This window comes from Sphaeramia orbicularis, chromosome 7 (genome assembly GCF_902148855.1).
Source record: "Sphaeramia orbicularis chromosome 7, fSphaOr1.1, whole genome shotgun sequence".
NCBI classification, from domain to species: domain Eukaryota; kingdom Metazoa; phylum Chordata; class Actinopteri; order Kurtiformes; family Apogonidae; genus Sphaeramia; species Sphaeramia orbicularis.
Window position 1 is genome coordinate 9,232,757 of NC_043963.1, and position 22,089 is coordinate 9,254,845.

The 22,089-nt window shown below is 35.1% G+C and overlaps 1 protein-coding gene across 1 annotated transcript in view; it reads left to right on the forward strand.

Moving 5' to 3' along the window:
• The window catches only part of kcnd1 (potassium voltage-gated channel, Shal-related subfamily, member 1), a 192,862-nt gene that overhangs the window by 105,053 nt on the left and 65,720 nt on the right, over positions 1-22,089 (forward strand). The gene's annotated exons all lie outside the window — the stretch shown is intronic.

Consider the following 22,089-nt stretch of genomic DNA (forward strand, 5'->3'; position numbering starts at 1 on the left):
TCATCAGATTTTACCGGGGGACTGTTCCAATGTCCAAGGACTGAGACCTTCCTTTAGAGGAATTTCAAGGATGCATCTGTTTGATCCTCAGCATCCTTGGCGCTGTTTAACTACCCACAATCCTCTGCCCAAGTGTGTTAAAAGCCTTTAAACCCCAAACCTAAAATGATTCACCTGGACTTTTTTTTTTTTTTTTCTTATTTTGACTATTAAAAGGTTAGAAAATATGCTGTGTGAGTCTGTTTGCCCATTTTTCTAGAGCACTTTTTTTCAGATCTTTCAAAATCTAGCAATCATTTACAATTTACTGTGTGTTATACTACTGTACTTTCCAGACTGTTGGTCGCACCAGACTATAATGCCCCGTTTCCACTACGTGGTATCGGCTTGACTCGACTCGGCTCGGCCTTTTTGCGTTTCCATTACGAAAAAGGACCTGGAATCTGGTACCCGGTACGACTTTTTTGGTATCACCCCCGCCGAGGTTCCAGGACTGGGGACCAGATACTAAACTGTGTCGTGTAAACACTGCAGACCACTGATTGGTCAGACAGTTTTCTCTGTGACCCGCTGTTTTACAAAAACACAGATGCCGAAGTGGACAGTAGATATAGCGCTACATTAATCCACATGATAACAGCCCAAAACTACACCATGGTCGGTCGAGGATATTCAGTCTTTGGTGGCCAATGTAAAAATTCAGACAAGACAACACGCAATGAGCGAGTTTATCAGCAGCTCTCTGAACAGATGACACGGAAGTAACACGCCGCATCGCTATGACGACCAGGTACTGTAAAGTTGGTAGTATCTTGTAATGGAAACAGTCTCCAGGAATATCAAGTCGAGCCGAGCTGAGCCGAGTCGAGCTGGTTCCACGTAGTGGAAACGCGGCGTAAGCTGCACCCACCCCATCTCCGGCGTCTCACCATAGATTCATTGATGCCAGACTTACGTGCAGCGGCTCTATTTCCTTCTTTGAAAGCCAGATTGATCGTTAGCCCAAAAAACATAAATTAGCCGCATCATTTTTGAGCCACAGGTTCAGAGTGTGTGGAAAAAAGTAGCGACTTTTAGACCGGAAATTACAATACTAAAAGGCGTCTTCTCCAGCTTCTAGTACAGGTGTGAGTAAAATTACCGTAATGAACCAATAAAACCTGTGAAGTAGAAAGGCTGAGGTTCTAGAAACCGTTGGGATTTTTCCAATTGCTCAAACAGTGAAAGAGTTACATCCAAAATTGTGTTAATAATAAGATGAGTTATTTCATTTATTCATTCATCCCAATCTAATAGGAAAGGAGCAGGATGAAGAACACTTACAATACCTGCCCTTTCACTTAGTAAAAATGAATTTGGAAGTCTCCACAAAACTAGTACTAGGTCTTTGAGGGTTAACAGTCAGTTAAATGAAAATACATCATTGATTAAATGAGAAAATACATAATTAGATGTTTATTTATGCTCTTCTTGTCTTTGGGGAATAAGAATAAGCGAGGATGTCTGCGCTCTTTTCAGTGACCTTACAGTTAAAATAATACCTCACCGCTCAAATCTGCGACATTTCCCTTTTTTTTTCCCACTGTCTGTCCCACATAATGTGTAGTAGAATTAGTGCACATTTGGTCATATGACAGCGGTGAGAACTGAGGCGCCTGCATAACCTGTTTTTTGCATTCAGGCATCTGTTCCAGGTGAGTCAGCTGACTACGTTAACAGCGCTGTGTTCCTCTGTGCTCCATTTAACAGGTGTAATCTACAGTCGGACCAGTCTGACCCAGTATACACACTCATTAAGGTGTGTGTGTTATTTTGGGAGGCATCTGCAGGTTTTATTTTCAGAGTGTTTGGAGTCTAATCTTAGCTCGGCTCGGCTTCCTGCTCACATGTCGGATTGATTCTCGCTTTGTTATTTTTATTCCACGTGTCATGTCTCTCTTTGGATGAGAGGAATCGTTACTTGGGTCCAGCTCTTAAGGGCCGCAGGGTCGAGTCCAGGTTACGGAAGCCTGGGGAGGATATGTGAAGTATCCAGGTAGCATCTGAGTAACAGGATATCGTGGTTTTTTTGGTGTAAAAAGTGCTGACATTCAGCCGGCTGTGGTCTGAACTCGATTTCATCAAGAATATTTAATTTGCATCTACCTCTGACTTCCTGTGTTAATGCTGAATAAGACCGATAAGGATGGTGTCGTCAGCGAATGTGATGATATGCATTGTATTTTCCAGTCGACCAAACAAAGATAACTGGTCAAACAGGTTAAAGGTCATGAGACTTGAAACACATTAACATCAAAGTCATATCACTTTTTACTTAGTTATTGACTAAGTTTCATGTTGATTCTTTGGGGAAAACAATCATCTTTAGTGTGAATGTGATTGTAGGCAATTTAATTAGTATGTGGTAAGAAAAACAAGACTATTCTTCTTGCTCAGACACATGCTGTTACTTGACTAAACTTTCTCTATAAACCATTTTATCAAGAATATTTAATTTGCATCTAACTCTGACTTCCTGTGTTAATGCTGAATAAGACTGATAAAGATGGTGTCGTCAGCGTACGCAATGATATGCATTGTATTTTCCAGTTAACCAAGCAAAGATAATGGGTCTACACTGGAGACTAGACTGAGGTTAAAGGTCATGAGACTTGAAACACATTAACACCAAAGTCATAACACTTATTACTTAGTTATTGACTAAGTTTCATGTTGATTCTTTGGGGAAAACAATCATCTTTAGTGTGAATGTGATTGTAAGCAATTTAATTAGTATATGGTAAGAAAAACGAGGCTATTCTTCTTGCTCAGACACATGCTGCTACTCGACTAAACTTTCTCTATAAACCTTTTTATCATGAATATTTAATTTGCATCTAGCTCTATGTGAACGCTGCATAAGACCGATAAGGATGGTGTCATCAGCATACGTGATGATATACATTGTATTTTCTGGTTGACCAAGCAAAGATAGCTGGTTTACATTCGAGACTGGACTGAGATCAAAGGTCATGAGACTTGAAACCCATTAACACCAAAGTCATATCACTTTTTACTTAGTTGTTGATGAAGTTTCGTGTCGATCCTTTGGAGAAAACAATTATCTTTGGTGTCACTGTGTTTAAAGACAAATGGTGTTGAATGTGATTTTAGGCAATTTAATTAGTATATGGTAAAAAAAAAAAAAAAAAAAAAAAAGTATACTATTCTTCTTGCTCAGATACATGCTATTAATCAGTTCAACTTAACTTTATAAATCACTTTAAAATCAACACACAGACAGACATAGGAACAAATAAAAGACATTAAAGAATGAATAAAAACATTAAACATTAACCCATAAAGACCCAAACAGCTACCAACGTCCAAAACCATCTACTGATCTAAACTGTTTAATACCTGTTGATCCACTAATTCTATCAATACATGTAAATAACTGGTGTAAAATACAGTTTGTCATCTTTTCATGGTCATCAGATATGACCCATTAGGATGTTCAGAGGCTCTGTAGTTACCATGGAAACACTGTCATCTTCTACAACATTGATTCACCAGTAAAAAAAAAATAAATGAATAAGTAAATAAACATGTTAGTTTGACAAATGACAGTAAATTGAAACACTTGGTTTATGTTCAGCTGTTGATATCTTTGTTGAAAAAGTCACTTTCACTTCAGTGTTTTCTGTTTTTGATATAATAACCCTTAACTTTTACTGAGCTTTTATGAACATCTACAAGATCAGTGAATTAAATGTAGGAAAATACTTGCTTTTTACTAGAAACAAAGCAAAATACAGAAGATGATATAATTATAAATTGTGGTAAATCACTTAAGAATGGGTACATTTTCATTTAAAAAAAATAATAATAATAATTTGGAAACTGCCACAAAAGTAACAAAGCAGTAGTAAAAGCCAAAAAGAAAAAGTATGTTTTAAGAGAGGATTTAAAAACAGAAATGGAGTCTGTTAAACTTAAATATTATCACAAAAATGCATCCAAAGTCCTGAATAACTTCATGCACTTCCTGTTCGCCTGTGTGCTGAAGACATGGTGTATTAATATTTGCCAGTTTCTTGGGCATCATAACAGAATCATTATTTTTTAGTACTTGTGGGATCGTCATTGAGAAACTTTCTAGAGCAAAGTGAACAGAAAGTAGATGATTAACCTGCTCCAGATATAACAGGTTACAAACTTTAGTCCCTTTCAGCCTCGTTCAGTGAAACATCCTTTCTGTTATATAAAGCAGAAAGTCTCACAGCTGCTGTTTTAGATTATTTACTCTGAAGGAAAACACTGTAATGTTATAGGTAATGTGAGTCTCCATCAGACCAATGATACTGTGGGTGAACGGATCTGTTGTGAGGCTTCAAAACAAAGAAACAGGTTAAATTACCACATTTAACTCAGGTTTTTCTGGTTTTTACAAAAAATTATTTTCAGATTTCATTGACAGGAAACAGTAAACTTTAGTAAAACATTAAAATCCACGGCTTGTGTCATGACAATTGACCCAAAATGATAACAACATGCCTTCAGGCCAGTAAAGTAACAGCTCATCTGTCATAAAACCATGATCTTAATCCGACAGAGCATTTGTGAAGTAAACTGAAGACACGGTTTCATGCAAAAACACCCACAAATCTGACTCCGTGTCACAAGTTCTGCAGAAGGAATGGGTGGAGATGCCTGCAGAAAGTTACGTGACGCTCACAAACGACTAGGTTTTAAAGGTTTTACTGATGAAATGCCAACAAGTATTAAGGACCCTTTTATAAACATCTTAGAATGAAATAAAATAACATAAAGCCAAAATTAACCCTATAACGCCAAACGTATCATATTGGATACATGAGTTTTGAAGCCCTCTACATGATCAGAGTGATATTTTTATTCTTGAAAACCCTGATGTATACAATTAGACACATACAATACACAGATAATCCACCAGGGGGAGGAATTCATTCACCAGAGGCTTTTCCAGTGACACTACAAGACTGTCATTAATGAGGAAGGAGGAAGTACTTTGGCAAGTTTGAAAAGGAATTACCAATTTGTTAGACATGTTTGTGTTATGTTTTTGTTTGTTCAAAAATAATAATATTTGAGCATTGAGACCCGATGTATCAAATATGATACAAAACTGAAACACATACATGGAAATTGATAGTTGAAAAAAAAAATTGGGGGGTTGTTCAGAAGGACCAATAAAGACTCCAGTTTCAAAGAATTGGAATTATCTGTCAATGATTTAATGGTTCAGGCTTTACAGGGTTAATGATGTTGTTTGTTCAAAAATAATAATATTTGAGCATTGAGACCCGATGTATCAAATATAATACAAAATTAAAACTCGTACAATGAAATCGATGTTTAAAGAAATGTTTTTTGGTTGTTTAGAAGGACCAATAAAGGCTCCACTTCCAAAGAACTGGAATTTTCTGTCAATGATTTAATGGTTCAGGCTTTACAGGGTTAAAATCAGAGCCTTGTGTCATGCCAGTTCACCCACAATGATAACAACATGCCTTCAGGCCAGTAAAGTAAAAGCTCGTCTGTCATAAAACCATGATCTTAATCCAACAGAGCATTTGTAAGATGAGCCGAAGACATGGCTTTGTGCAAAAACACCCATAAATCTGACCCCGTGTCACAAGTTCTGCAGAAGGAATGGTTGGAAATGCCTGCAGAAAGTTGCGTGAAGCTTGTGAGCAACTAGGTTATAAAGGTTTAACTCAAGTTATGCAGTTTTAATGCAGTGCCAACAAGTAGAAATGACCCTTTTAGAAACATCTTAGAATGGAATAAAATAACGTAAAGCCAAAATTAACCCTTTAACGCCTAACATATCATGTTTGATACATGAGTTTTGAAGGCCTTTACATCATCAGTGCGATTTTTTTTTTTCTTGAAAAACCTGATGTATACAATTAGACACATACAATACACAGATAATCCACCAGGGGGAGGAGTTCATTCACCAGAGGCCTTTCCAGTGACACTACAAGACTGTCATTAATGAGGAAGTACTTTGACAAGTTTGAAAAGGAATTACCAATTTGTTAGACATGTTTGTGTTATATTATGTTTTTGTTTGTTCAAAAATAATATTTGAGCATTGAGACCCGATGTATCAAATATGATACAAAACTGAAACGCATACATGGAAAATGATAGTTGAAAAAAAAATTGGTGGGTTGTTCAGAAGGACCAATAAAGACTCCAGTTTCAAAGAATTGGAATTATCTGTCAATGATTTAATGGTTCAGGCTTTACAGGGTTAAAATCAGAGCCTTGTGTCATGTTTATACACCCACAATGGTAACAACATGCCTTCAGGCCAGTAAAAGTAAAAGCTCGTCTGTCATAAAACCATGATCTTAATCCAACAGAGCATTTGTAAGATGAGCAGAAGACATGGCTTTGTGCAAAAACACCCATAAATCTGACCCCGTGTCACAAGTTCTACAGAAGGAATGGGTGGAAATGCCTGCAGAAAGTTGCGTGAAGCTCGTGAACGACTAGGTTATAAAGGTTTAACTCAAGTTACACAGTTTTAATGCAGTGCCAAGTATTAATGACCTTTACATAAACATCTTAGAATGGAATAGAATAAAAAAAAAAAGCCAAAATGAAGGATTCAACCTACTATTATTCTGAGATTTTGCATGGTCAAGATACAGTAGATAGAAGGACTGAAATGAAAATTATTTGTCTTTAACTATCTCTGGTATGGTATGTATTTTATGGTGTTTTTAATTGTTGGCTTTTTGGATTGCAGCATTCTTTGTCAATCCTTTAATTCATTTTATTCTCTGTATTTCTATCTTTTGTTGCATTAAAACTGTGGTGGATGCTGTGACTCCTACCTACTTTTCCAATCGGTACCAATTTATTTCTATTTTTTATTTGACCTTTATTTAACCAGGAAAAACTCTCTTTTTTTTTTTACCGCCATACATCCACACTAAGAATGTACATAAAACACATAGTAAAACTCCAGTCCTGAAAGCATACATAAAACACCATCAATGAATCTAAAGGTCCTAAAAGTATAATCAACAATGTTTCTTAAAAGCATCTCAAACCAGATTCCGGTTCAATAAGTTCGAACAACACCTTCATCCTTTTTTTTTTTTTTAATATAAAATGACTTTGAATGTACTTAAACAGACCACGTATTAAACTTCCTCCTGTTCAGCCTTTGTTAACGGAGTGTTCTTCTGTGTCTTAGATTTGGACTAGACCAGACTGTAATCCAATTTTCACCCTTTTTATACCCTGTATTAAACATTGGCACTGGACTCCAAATACACCCACGTCCTGGTGCTGGATCTTAATCATGCTGCTTGTTCCACAGAGTCATGTTTACAAGCCCATAAGAGGCCCATTGTCAGAAACATATAGCCGTAAGTTGTTTTGCATTTCCTGGGAGGACAGTTTTAACAAGCTGGTGTAGAAGGTAAAATACCGGAGCTCCTCTGAGAACCATTTTTAGATCACAGGTGTCAAACATGCGGCCCGGGGGCCAAATCCGGCCCGCCAAAGGGTCCAGTCTGGCCCTTGGGATGAATTTGTGAAATGCAAAAATTACACTAAGATATTAACAATCCTTTTAGTTCAGGTTCCACATTCAGATCAGTTCAATCTCCAGTGGGTCAGACCAGTCAAATATTATCATAATAATCTATAAATATTCACAACTCCAAATTTCTCTCTTTGTAAATGTAAATATTTTCATGTATTTACACTAAAACAAAGTAGAATTTCACAAAAAATGTGAATAACCTGAAATGTTTTAAGAGAATTAAGTACAATTTTAACAATATTCTGCCTGTTATTAAATGTTTTGTGTGTTTGTGGATCCACTGTGATCTGTACGTTATAATGAACATGTGTATAGGGTGGGGAAGCAAAATTTACAATATTTTGAGGCAGGGATTGAAAGACAGTGTATGACCAATTAGTTTATTGAAAGTCATGAGAATTTATTTGCCACAACAAAACTGACATAATAGAAAATGTTTTTATTCTATGTGTCCTCCTTCTTTCTCAATAACTGCCTTCACACGCTTCCTGAAACTTGCGCAAGTGTTCCTCAAATATTCAGGTGACAACTTCTCCCATTCTTCTTTAATAGTATCTTTAAGAAAGTCCACATTGCTGTGTGATGTTCTATCAGTAGCATGTTCTAAAACGCCCCAAACAGCAGAATCCAGAGGGTTTAGATCTGGGCTAGAAGGCGGGCATAAACATGATTCCCAAAAATTGCTAAAGTTGGATTTGTTGCTGTTGTCAACAAGTGTTTTGGTGTTCTTGTGTAAGAGTTTAACTTCAAATCGTATTTTACTGCATTTCTAACGCTCTTGTTGTCTACCTCAAGTTCAGTTGCCATTTTTCTCATGGATTTGGTTGGATCCTTTAGGATTTAGGATTTGAGAGCTTTAATAAAAGCTTTGGTACGTTTTTTGTTGCTCGCTCCACTTCCAGACTTTCTCGTAATAGTTTTGCTCATAGTCATTCTCTTCTTTCCATTCTAAACAGTCTTTATGGACACTCCAACTATTTTTGAAATCTCCTTTGGTGTGACGAGTGCATTCAGCAAATCACACACTCTTTGACGTTTGCTTTCCTGATTACTCATATGGGCAAAAGTTTCTGAAAAGGTATGGATAATAGTGTTAGGTATGATTATGACATCAATATATGTTTGGTTTCAAAACAATTGACGTAGTGCCTGCTGAGAAAAAACAACTAAATGTTCATTGTAAATTTTGCTTCCCCACCCCGTAAATGATAAACTGAAGCAGAATATTGTTAAAATTACACTTATTTTTTCAATTTGTTCATGCTATTCACATTGTTTGAAAGGATAGTTTATGGATGTAAACATTTTCATTGTTTAATTTGACTCTTTTCACGATAAAACATACAGAAAATTTTTGGAGTTGACATTATTTAGCTATATAATATTGTGTTATTATTTTACTGGTTTGGCCCACTCAGATCAAACTTAGCTGAATGTGGCCCCTGAACTAAAATGAGTTTGAGACCCGTGGTCTAAGGCAATGGAGTCAAACTCATTTTGGTTCAGGGGCCATATTTAGCCCAATTTGATCTCAAGTGGGCCAGACTAGTAAAATAACGACTTAACAACCTTTAAATAATGACAAATCCAAGTTTTTCTTTTTGTTTTAGTACAAGAAAACCTCAATTAAATTATGAAAATATTTACATTTTACAAAAAATTTGTGAATAACCTGAAAAAATAGAACTTTCATTTGAAAAATTAGTGCAATTTTAACAATATTATGCCTCGACTTATTATTTATACATGTACATTACACACAATGTTACATAAACATTTGGTAACAGGCAGAATATTGTTAAAATTTTGGAGTTTGGAACTAAAATTTGAACAATTTCTTTTATATTCCATCTCTTATTATTAACACAAACTACAGATCACAGTGGATCCATAAATGCACAAAACATTTAGTAACAGGCAGAATATTGTTAAAATTGCACATTTCAGGTTCGGTTTTCAGGACACCGCTGATTTAGATGAACTCTGAAGTGATCCAACAAAAAGGACAGGCTGAACTCTCTGCAGCTTGTGATGAGTTATTAGGAGTATTTTTGGGTCCGTAATGTGGGCAGAAATGGAGTTTAGCATCTCTGTACGTTAGCCTGGCGAGCCATCTGTCTTTGTCAATGAGAAACCCGTCTGGAATCATGGGGCTTGAATCCAAATATGAAGGCGGGATTAACAGGTGCCGAGTAAACCAATCACAGATAAGACAGACGTGATGGTTTTGTCAGAGAAACTTAAGAATATCGTACTTTCCGGACTATTGGTCGCACCCATCCCGTTTCCAACATCTCACTTGTAGCTCATGGTCTATTGGCTGATGAGCTAAAAATGAATACCTTGTGTATTCACCGTCTCGTCTCATAGCTTTACCTAAAATTAGCTCAGTTTTCCACTCCCCCTCCTATTCCTTCCATTGTCTAAACAGTCCACACTAAACACACTTTATAAAGATCGCTCCAAAATCCTGTGCTTTTCCCTCATTTGTGTGTTTATTTTAGTCTGAGCACAAGTTGCAAATAAACTGTTAACGTCCACGTTCGTTCCGGTACAAAGGCCGTTGACAGCTGACAGACTGTTGAGCTGAGATTTGACCGTCCACTGACCAGACGTCCACCGGTTCAGAGTGTTGAGTAGTGGACTGACTCAGCCGGTTTGTGTTCTCCGACTGTCAAACACTGGAATCGGAGCCATAAACAATCTGTATGTGTGTTGTGTCCAGTCTGAGAGGGTTCCAGCTGGACTTTTAACCCTATAAGGACGACCATTAGAACAGGCCGAGATGTCCTCATGTTTGTTTTTGCAAGAAAAGAGTCAGAAAATGTCCTTTAACTTTCAATATCTGGCCATTACTTATCATTATTATATGTAATAAATGCTTTAAACCAGGGGTGTCAAACTCATTTTAGTTCGGGGGCCATATTCAGCTAAATTTGATCAGCAGTAGGCTAAACCAATAAAATAATAACATAATAACCTATGAATAATGACAACTCCAAATTTTTGTCTATGTTTTAGTGTAAAAAAAACAAAACAAAACATTAAATTATGAAAATACTTACTTTTATAAAGTATCCACAAAAAAAAAAACAAACCTGAAAAAACTGAAATTTAAATTAAAAAACGTAAGAAAATTTAGTGCAATTTTAACAGTATTATTCCTCAACTTATCATTTCTACATGTGCGTTATGGATCAGATCTACAAAGACACTAAACACTGAGGAACAGGCAGAAAAATAGTTAAAATTATGCTTAATTTCCTTTAGATATTTCAGGTTGTTCATATTTGTTCAGGTTAGTACAGGATAGTTTGTAAATGTAAATATTTTCATAATTTGATGTTACTTTTTGCACTAAAACAAAGAAAAAAAATTAAGTTGTTAATTCTAGATTTTTTTTTTTTTTTGCTTAATTGAAGATTTTTTTTTACTTAATTGAAGATTTTTTTTTTTTTTTTTTTGGCTTAATTCAAGATTTGTTTTTACTTAATTGAAGATTTTTTTTTTTTTGCTTTATTCAAGATTTTTTTTTACTTAATTGAAGATTTTTTTTTTTGGCTTGATTCAAGATGTTTTGCTAAATTTGAGGTTTTTTGTCTTAATTGAAGATTTCTTTTACTTAATTGAAGATTTTTTTTTGGGCTTAATTCAAGATTTTTTGCTAAATTTTAGATTTTTTTGGCTTAATTGAAGATTTTTTTTTACTTAATTGAAGATTTTTTTTGGCTTAATTGAACTTTTTTTTTTTTTTTTTACTTAATTGAAGATTTTTTTTTTTTTTTTTTTTGACCTAATTCAAGATTTTTTCCTGAATTCAAGCTAATTTTTTTTTTTTTTTTTGCTTAATTCAATTCAAGACTGGAATTTTTTTGTTTGGCAAAAACATTCCAGGGGCCAAACTTGACCCTTCGGCGGGCCGCATTTGGTCCCCCGGCCGCATGTTTGACACCCCTGCTTTAAACAGTTTGTTATAGTAAAAAAAATATAATACAAAATTGAAACTAATACATGGAAACTGATATTTGAAATAAATATTTTTTGGGTTGTTCAGAAGGACCAATAAAGGCTCCAGTTTCAAAGAACTGGAATTTTCTGTCAATGATTTAATGGTTCAGGCTTTACAGGGTTAAAGCATGGGTGGTGATTTTACTAGAACCTGACAGATTTCTAAATATGTGTCCACACACTTTAAAAAAAGACGCCTAAAAGTGCAATTTCTCCAACACGACGACACAAGAATATGTTAAAATGCGTCTCTAAACATAAATCTGGACTCAAGAATGAAGCAGAATCTTTTCGTGACATCTTTAGCCTGAAGTCAACCATTCATACTCTATTTATGACAAAATTTCACACATGATTACATTTTATTTCCAGAAGGTCAAGGTTCAACTCGACTCTGACATCATAATGTTGTGTAAGAACCGTTCTCTATCCATTATTCAACACCTTCGTCCAGACTTTGTGTTTGTGGTTGTATTCTTGTGTTTCATATCATGTTGTTCACATCCTTTTTTTGTCCATTCTTCTAAGTAGGATAATGTTTTTTTTAGACAAAAGCAAAATTTTACATGATGAAAAAGTTGTATGAAGCGATATTTGAGTCAATTGCTTATTATCAGACATCGATAACTGTAGGTTTTTAGTAACTGACAGAACAGTAAGAACAGATAATGATGCAAAGATATAGTGGATGCATCTAATTGAACTTTTTTAGCTCGAAAATGTAAAGAAAAAAAAAAGCCTTTCTGTTTAAAAATGTCTTGTTATACATATTTAAAGACACTCGGCTTTTTCTAATGGCAAATGTCTAACGAAAACACACTATCAGTATTGATCAGGACATCTTATAGCTAGCTCTTATGATGTGTCCCAATATTTTTGTCCATATAGTTTATAAACATCAATATTTCCTTAAGGTTTAAAGGGAGATTCTTTTTCCTAAGTGAGATGTGAAGAAAGTAGATGGTTTGTTGTGGTAGAAAATTATAATTTACAGTCAGAGCACGAAAAATATTTTAGAAATTTAAAGGTCGAACCTTTAAAATCATAGACATCGATTAAAAAAAAACGAAATCAATGTTGAGAGAAATTAAATAAAAACCATCTCTAAGGCATTTTAGAAGCAAATTAAGCAGCAAACCAAACGAACCAATGCAATGATATTTATGACAGTATAAAACTATATTGACTCCTATATGTAATAATAATTGCCTAACTCATTCACAAATTGACAAAAGTATGTGGACACGTTGAATTCAGGTGTTTCTTTTCTAACAGGAGTCTGGGATACAAAACAATAATGACTAATGTTATAATATAGTTTTATAATAGGATAAATATCTTTGCCTTGGTTAGTTTTATTAGTTAGTTTTTGCTTCCAAAATGCCTCAGAGATGGTTATTACTTCATTTTTCTCAACATTGATTTTGTTTGTTTTTTTTTTATCTATGACTATGATTTTAAATGTTCTACCTCTAAATTAAAAAAAAAAAAGTCCTCTGCCTGTAAATAATAATTTTCGACCAAAACTAACCATCTAGTTTCTTCACATTTCACTGACGAAGAAAAATCTCCCATTAAACTTAAAGGAAATGTTGATATTTATAAACTTTATGGACAAAAATACTGGGACACATCATGTCTACAGCCGTAAGATGTCCTGTTCATGCATATTTTCTTAAAATTCAATGCAAATTTTTTCTTCCAAAGTGAGACGTGAAGAAAGTAGATGGTTTGTTGTGGTAGAAAATTGTTATTTACAGTCAGAGCACGAAAAATATTTTAGAAATTTAGAGGCAGAACATTTAAAATCATAGTCATTGATAAAAAAAAAAAACGAAATCAATGTTGAGAGAAATTAAATAAAAACCATCTCTAAGGCATTTTAGAAGCAAATTAAGCAGCAAACCAAACGAACCAATGCAATGATATTTATGACAGTATAAAACTATATTGACTTCTATATGTAATAATAATTGCCTAACTCATTCACAAATTGACAAAAGTATGTGGACACGTTGAATTCAGGTGTTTCTTTTCTAACAGGAGTCTGGGATACAAAACAATAATGACTAATGTTATAATATAGTTTTATAATAGGATAAATGTCTTTGCCTTGGTTAGTTTTATTAGTTAGTTTTTGCTTCCAAAATGCCTCAGAGATGGTTATTACTTCATTTTTCTCAACATTGATTTTGTTTTTTTGTTTTTGTTTTTGTTTTGTTTTTTATCTATGACTATGATTTTAAATGTTCTACCTCTAAAAAAAAAAAAAAAAAAAAAAAAGTCCTCTGCCTGTAAATAATCATTTTCCACCAAAACTAACCATCTAGTTTCTTCACATTTCACTGACGAAGAAAAATCTCCCAATAAACTTAAAGGAAATGTTGATATTTATAAACTTTATGGACAAAAATACTGGGACACATCATGTCTACAGCCGTAAGATGTCCTGTTCATGCATATTTTCTTAAAATTCAATGTGAAATTTTTCTTCCTCAGTGAGATGTGAAGAAAGTAGATGGTTTGTTGTGGTAGAAAATTGTTATTTACACTCAAAGCAGGAAAAATATTTTAGAAATTTAAAGGTAGAACATTTAAAATCATAGTCAAGAATAAAAAAATCAAAATCAATGCTGAGAGAAATTCAGTCAAAACCATCTCTGAGGCATTTTAGAAGCAAAAATAACAATTTAAACCAAACTAACCAATGCAATGATATTTATCCCAATATAAAACTATATTATAACATTAGTCATTATTGTTTTGTATCCCAGACCCCTGTTAGAAAAGAAACATCTGAATTCAACGTGTCCACATACTTTTGTCCATATAGCGAATCAAAGTATTTTTTCTTTATGATGTTTTTATTATTAGTCTGTAAAATATCACACAGCCTGGTTCCATCACACACTTTCAGATACCACTTACATGTGACGTTTCCGATCTACTCACAGTTATAAACTCCAGAGGATTGGACCGATGACGACAGCGGAATAAGTGAAATATTTTTAACAGCTCATGAATCTGTCCCGTTTGATCGACTGTCATCGCTGTTTGAACCCGAAGCTTTAAATAACCGCTGAACCAGTGTGTGATGCCAGAAATAGACTCTTTTTTTTTCCTACTTTTATCACAACTCATTCACCTTTTCCCATTTTTATTTCCTTTTCATCTGCTGTCGTAAGTTGAATTCGGTCATTTTTCTTCTTCTTGTCCGATTAATAAACCAAGATTCTTACAATAACACTTTATTTGCACTTGAACTCATCTCCTGGTACATTCTTTCTCTTAAAAGAGTGATATTTTGCTTTTTTAAATGGAATTCTTCATTTTCCAACATTTCCCGGTTGTCTCCATAAACTGTAAATGCTCTGCTCGGGTCTGAATTCTTCATTAATTCAACTCCACAGGTCCATCTTCAACCCTATTTCTGAGTAATTATTTCTATTCAGTTGTTTTATTTGGTATTGTTATATTGTTCTTATTTGTTGTTGTTTTTTATTGTACAGCTTTTTAGGGTTTAATCTATTCTTGTATTTTATTCTTTTATTTAGCTTTTATCTATTCTTCTGTATTTTCATTTATTTCTTTAATTAATTTTTTCATTTTTCATTTTATTTTTAGTTATTCCATGTCTTTTAATCTGTTCTTGTATTTTACCCTGTTATTTTTGGTATTTATTTATTTATTTTTTATTGATTTATTTCGAATATGGATATGATACAAGCTTCCTGATTACTACTATTTGACTTCTTTGCCCAACATAATATAGAAATGAAAATTCAAGGAAGCATAAAATAATGATACACGCAAAACGAAAAAGGAAAAAAAAGTCATATTTGAAAAGGAGTGAGAAGAAGCATAGCTTATTAGCTCTCACCCCATTTTTCTGTACAGCACTTTGGTCCACTGTGGGTGTTTTAAAGTGCTTACAAATAAAGTTGGATTGGAGTAATGACACCAGAAAGGTGGTTTTGAGCGCTGGCCCTTTAAATGCAAATGAGCCACTTCAGGCTCCGCCCCCTCCAATCAACAGCTGAACATTTTAGGTAATCAACTCCAAGTTTGGACATATTTTCAGTTTTTACTACAACCGCTGCTGCTGATAAACAATTATGTCGTGCTCGGAGAAAAGTTCATCGGAAGTCTTGACCTTATATGTACAAATGTCATGACGAAACTACTTATAAAATGTAACAAATTAAGCAGGAATTAAAGCAGGTTGTAGAAATCCACTCGATTTTTGCCCAAATGAATCTAAAGATAGCTTTGCAATACTTGGAGGGTTCAAATTCAAACTGTATGAACTATTAGGGTCCAAATACACAAATAAATGAACCACAGACTAATAAAAGTGGGTTTAGAGAAATATGAGCCCTTTAAATCACATTCAACACAAACACAAAGTAACACAAAAGATGATTGTTTTCCCCGAAGAATCAACACGAAACTAAGTAAACAGTGATATGACTTTGGTGTTAATGTGTTTCACGTCTCATGACCTTTGACCTCAGTCTAGTCTCAACTGTAAACCAGTTATCTTTGTTTGGTCGACTGGAAAATACAATGCATATCATCACGTATGCTGACGACACCATCCTTATCAGTCTTAGTCAGCATTCACACAGGAAGTCAGAGCTAGATGCGAATTAAATATTCATGATAAAAATGGTTTATAGAGAAAGTTTAGTTGAGTAAACGCATGTGTCTGAGCAAGAAGAATTGCCTCATTTTTCTTACTATATGCTAATTAAACGGACTACTTTTCTGGAGAAATGTTTGTCGGAAGTTTTGACCTTATAAGTGCAAGTGTTGTAACTAGTTATAGACATAACAAATTAAGCAGAAAGTGTAGAAATCCACTCGATTTTTGCCCAAATGAATATAAAGATAGCTTTGCAACACCTGGAGGGTTCAAATTCAAACTGTATGAACTATTAGGGTCCAAATACACAAATAAATGAACCAAAGACTAATGAAAGTGGGTTTAGAGAAATATGAGCCCTTTAAATCACATTCAACACAAACACAAAGTAACACAAAAGATGATTGTTTTCCCCGAAGAATCAACACGAAACTAAGTAAACAGAGATATGACTTTGGTGTTAATGTGTTTCACGTCTCTTGACCTTTGACCTCAGTCTAGTCTCAACTGTAAACCAGTTATCTTTGTTTGGTCGACTGGAAAATACAATGCATATCATCACGTATGCTGACGACACCATCCTTATCGGTCTTATTCAGCATTCATACAGGAAGTCAGAGCTAGATGCGAATTAACTATTGATGATAAAAATGGTTTATAGAGAAAGTTTAGTCGAGTAACAGCATGTGTCTGAGCAAGAGGAATAGTCTCGTTTTTCTTACCATATACTAATTAAATTGCCAAAAATCACACTCACACTAAAGATGATTGTTTTCCCCAATTCAATTCAATTCAATTCAACTTTATTTGTATAGCCCAATATCACAACAAGGTTATCTCAAAGGGCTTTACAGAGTCAGTTAGAGTAAACAACAGTCAAATGAACAGCAAGAAAATGAGTAGTGTCCAGGGGATCCCCCGTCCTTAGACCCTCCTTCTCGGCAAGGAAAAACTCAAAACCCAGTGGGAAAAGGGAGAAACCTCGGGGAGAACCACAGTGAAGGAGAGATCCACTCCCATGGACGGACAGGCTATAGATGCACCAGGACTGATGGACGTCCATTTGCAGATGTAGTTCTAGTCTACAAGGATGCAGTAGGGTGGACCCCAAAGAATCAACACAAAACTTAGTCAACAACTACGTAAAAAGTGATATGACTTTGGTGTTAATGTGTTTCACGTCTCATGACCTTTGACCTCAGTCTAGTCTCAACTGTAAACCAGTTATCTTTGTTTGGTCGACTGGAAAACACAACGCATATCATCACGTACGCTGACGACACCATCCTTATCGGTCTTATTCAGCATTCACACAGGAAGTCAGAGCTAGATGCGAATTAAATATTCATGATAAAAATGGTTTATAGAGAAAGTTTAGTCGAGGAACAGCATGTGTCTGAGCAAGAGGAATAGCCTCATTTTTCTTACCATATGCGAATTAAATGGCCTACTTTTCTGGAGAAATGTTCGTCGGACATCTTGACCTTGTATGTGCAAATGTCGTGACATAACTAGTTGTAAAACATAACAAATCAAGCAGGAATTGTAGAAATCCACTCGATTTTTGCTGAAATGAATAGCTAGCTTTGCAGCACCTGGAGGGTTTAAATTCAAACTATGAACTATTAGGGTCCAAATACACAAATAAATGAACCACAGACTACTAAAAGTGGGTTTAGATAAATATGAGCCATTTAAAAACATGGGGAATTGTAAATTTCAGAGCAGACCATGCAGATAGAACTCCCTATAGTAATGTATTGATTTTAATCTCTTCGCTACACTGACCATGTAACGTATGCGAAGTGGATGCTGCAACATTACACTTCCTGCTAACTTAAAAATAGACCACTCTTCTATTTGTGTTTCTATCCCCTGGTGTTTAATGCAGGGGGATATAGTGTAGTCATCAGCATGTCCGTCCGTCCATCTGTCGCCGTTTTGTCTCTGGAGTAGAACTGAATTTATTTATTTTTTCTCGCTACAGTTTATCACTTATGCGTCTTTCTCCATCTGTGTTGCCTGTGATTCCATTTGTCATCACAACTAGAAAACTGTTCTTTAATTTTCCAGTGAACTGCTGAGGAGAAGATGGTTGATCACGGCTTATTTTAACCCCGTCTCCTGATCACCACATGGCCTTTATGGTTTAGTAACTGCCAGTGTTGGGAGTAAGGCGTTACAAAAGTAATGCATTACAGTTACAGATTAGTTTTTGCTGCATTAGTGTAAGGTGTTAGTTACTAATTAATTTTCAGTTATATATTTTTTTTAGAGTACATGGTCAATAGGCTTGTATTACAGCACACTTTTGGCCTGTAATTTAATTGCTCAAATGAAAAAAACATTGCTCATTCAAAAGGTCTTTTCATTTCAGTTTTGTGTGACATACCATTTGCACTACGCCCAAAAAAACACCTGTAGAAGCCAATAATGTAACAACAGCCGATAACACTGGGTTACAAAAAAATGTTTTTTGCAAGTTGTCTAGGTTTTTTCAACTGAATTAGGACCATGTTGCACCGCTAAATCCAAAAATGACATCTGTTTTTCTCTATCAGGTCAGGGTTTTTTTGCTAATTTGATTTTGAAAAATTTGATCTTTCCACAAAATTGATTACATTTTTGTGACTTTATCAGTTGATTTTTTATGTAGTTCTCACCCAAAATAGGTTTTAAGAGAAAAAAAATCATTTTCTAACAGGATTCCTGTTAGGTACAATGGTGTATTCACCGCAGATGTAGCAGAATACGTCAGGCTTATTTTTGCAAGATCTTCTAGTTGAAGCCATTTCATTCACCTGTAATATTAAAAAAAACAATCATAAATTGGCAAAAGTAAAATCTTCAGAACTCGTTTATTGCAAGAAATGTGAAAGAATTTTGTATCATATGATGTGAAAATGCCCATAAATGCAAGCAAAAATGTTAAAAAGCCAATATGTAGCATAGTTCAGAAAGTTGACCTGATTGAGCAAAATTAATGTGATTTTTGGATTCAGCACACCAAAATTATCCTACATCAGCTCAAAAAACTTAAACAATAAATTTGTTGTTGACCAGTGTAATGAAATAACAGCCGATATTGTAATCAAGTAAAGTAATAATTTTAAAAACGTAATAAGCCAATAAGGTAATATCTGGCCAACAACATAATAACAGTCCTGAACCGATAACGTAGTAACTTTTGGCCAATAACGTTATAACTTATTGGCTGGTTATTACGTTACTGGCCTGGTAAAAAAAAAAAAAAAAAAATCTTTGTAAATGTAATAACTGAGCCAATAACGTAATAAGTTATAACGTTATTGGACAAAAGCTATTACGTTATCGGTTCAGGACTTTTATTATGTTATTGGCCTATTACATTATAACCCTTTCATGCATGAATTATGAGAACCTTAATCAAGATTTTTTTTTTCCCCGAGTGTTTTTATTCCTCTTTAGGGCATTAAAAAAAGAATGCGATTGAAAAATGTTATATGAACCTATTTTTAATGGAATTGCAATAATGTCCACTCAGCTGAACACCATGCGTTTAATTTTTGAAGCAAAGAAACATGTATTTACTAATATACAGTGTGAAATCTATGAAATAAAAATATTTTTAATGCTGCTAATCTGTTGTTTTCTCACATTTTAACATAATCTATTACTAATCATTACTCACTTCATGGAGATAATATGAAAAAAAAAACCTTTTTGTTGTTAATTACAGTCAAATAAAAATAACAAGCAATTTCTTTACACTCAAACATGTTACTGCAGATCAGATTTATCAAGAACAGCAAAGTTACAGTAATGGTATGAATTGCAGTGTATGGGACGATGCATGAGCGCCCAATGTGTTAGATGATGTGAAACTAAAACAACAAAATCCATGAATATGCAAGACAACAGCTTTGAATAGCTGTCCACTATGTATGAAAAGGTTAAAAATGGCAAATTTATTACATCATCGGCCGTTATTACGTTATCGGTTGTTATTACGTTATTGGCTTCTACACCACCTCTTGCCAGCGCAAAAACTTTTAATTGAAAAACAGGAGTTTTGGTGAAATTGTCATTTTTCCATTAGGGAAATTTTTATGTGCAAGTTATATTTGCGCAATTTGAGGGTCAATGGAAAAGTGACTAGTGAAAAACATAGCAAAAGTTGAAAACCAATATGTATATTTGTATATATGGGTTTTTTGTATACACCTTCCCCCTTTTTTTCCTTTTCTTTTCTTTCTTCTTTTGGTTGAATTGTTTTCCTTAACTATTTCTTTGTCTTTTGTTTGGGTTTTGAGTGGCTGGCCTCAGGTGGTGGTGGTGGTGGGTGGTGGTTGGTGGGGGGGGGGGGGCGCATTCAGGTGTGGCAGTCGATGTCTGTTCTATAACTATATTTTCATACCTCCTGCTGTGTATCACCCTGTCTGTCAAAAATGTTCAAAATGATCTATGAATAAAGTTAAAAAAAAAAAAAAAAAAGTTGAAAACCAAATGCATGTGGACAGAACCTCAGTTTGGACATTCCAATCGAAGGGACGAGAAAATAACAACCTATGCATTAGAGCCCGACCGATTAATCGACCGGCCGATTAATAGGGCCGATCATAGTGTATCACCAATTAATCAACATCGGCCAATATGTAGCCGATGTAGCTGATATAGTAACTTTTTTTGCTGCGCGGAGATTCTGTCACTCGCTGCTCCTGTGTGTGTGTGTGTGTGTGTGTGTGTGTGTGTGTGTGTGCTGCCTGGAGAATAAGTGGAACTTTAAAGCGAGTTAGTTTCACTTTCACTCCTGCTCGGACAATGACGCTATCATCCCCCCACACACAATCACATAATCATGGAGCTACACCCCCCGCTTGCGCGCTCTGACAAGGATGGACTGATGGACTGCTTATCCACCCCCCCATCTTATGAAGTATTCACCCCCCCCACACACACACCCTTATCCGTGCACTTCCTGTCTACCTCACAGTTTCATTCTGCAGACAGGCCTGGGTGTTACTAGTGTAGGGGAGACTGGGGTCAGTTGTAACTCTTGCAATTGTCCAATCAGGAACCACTTAGGCCTCACCTAATTCACTCTGCACATGCTCAGTTTAGTCCTTAGTCCACATCAGAAGTTGTAGTGCAGTGAAGCAGACACATCAAAATTTGTGAGTGAAAACATAATTTTGTGGGAGTAATATTTTTTGCTCTAATTATTTTTGTGATTGCATCGTTTGCATTTGAAAGTTGTGTAAATTATATTTGTGAGATAAACAAGGTTATTATATCCTGTGTATCAGTGTTCTTATTTCATATATCAGCCAATATATCAGTTATTGGCCAGTATTGGATATCGGCTTTTTTTAGCCCCCAATATCAGTATCGGCATCGGCCCCAAAAATCCCATATGGGTCGGGTTCTACTATACATCGATGAGACTCGAGCGGTTTCTTCCAAATCTCACACTGACCTCATAATAGATTTTATTTGTGAATAAATTCGACTGTGTTTTTGACTCATTGAAAGGGGCTTACATTTGTTTTCCCCAACGGCCTGTTGTTGTTGTTCTGCTGCCATCCACTGGTGTTTAGTTCTTTAGGAAAAAAAAAAAAAAAAAAGGAGGATGCAGGAAAATGAATGAGAAAGAGATGAAATAACAGAAAGAGAACAGAGGATTTCATATTTGCTCAAAGAGTCCGATCTCCTTCACTAGAGGAGGAGAAAACATGGAACAACCATCCCTCCTCCTGCAACTTTCATCATCACTCCATCAATTAAACATGGCAGCGGATTACACTGGAGGAGCCCAGGATTTCGGATAAGGAGGAGAGGCAGGAGAGGTGATGGAGAGGAGGAGGAG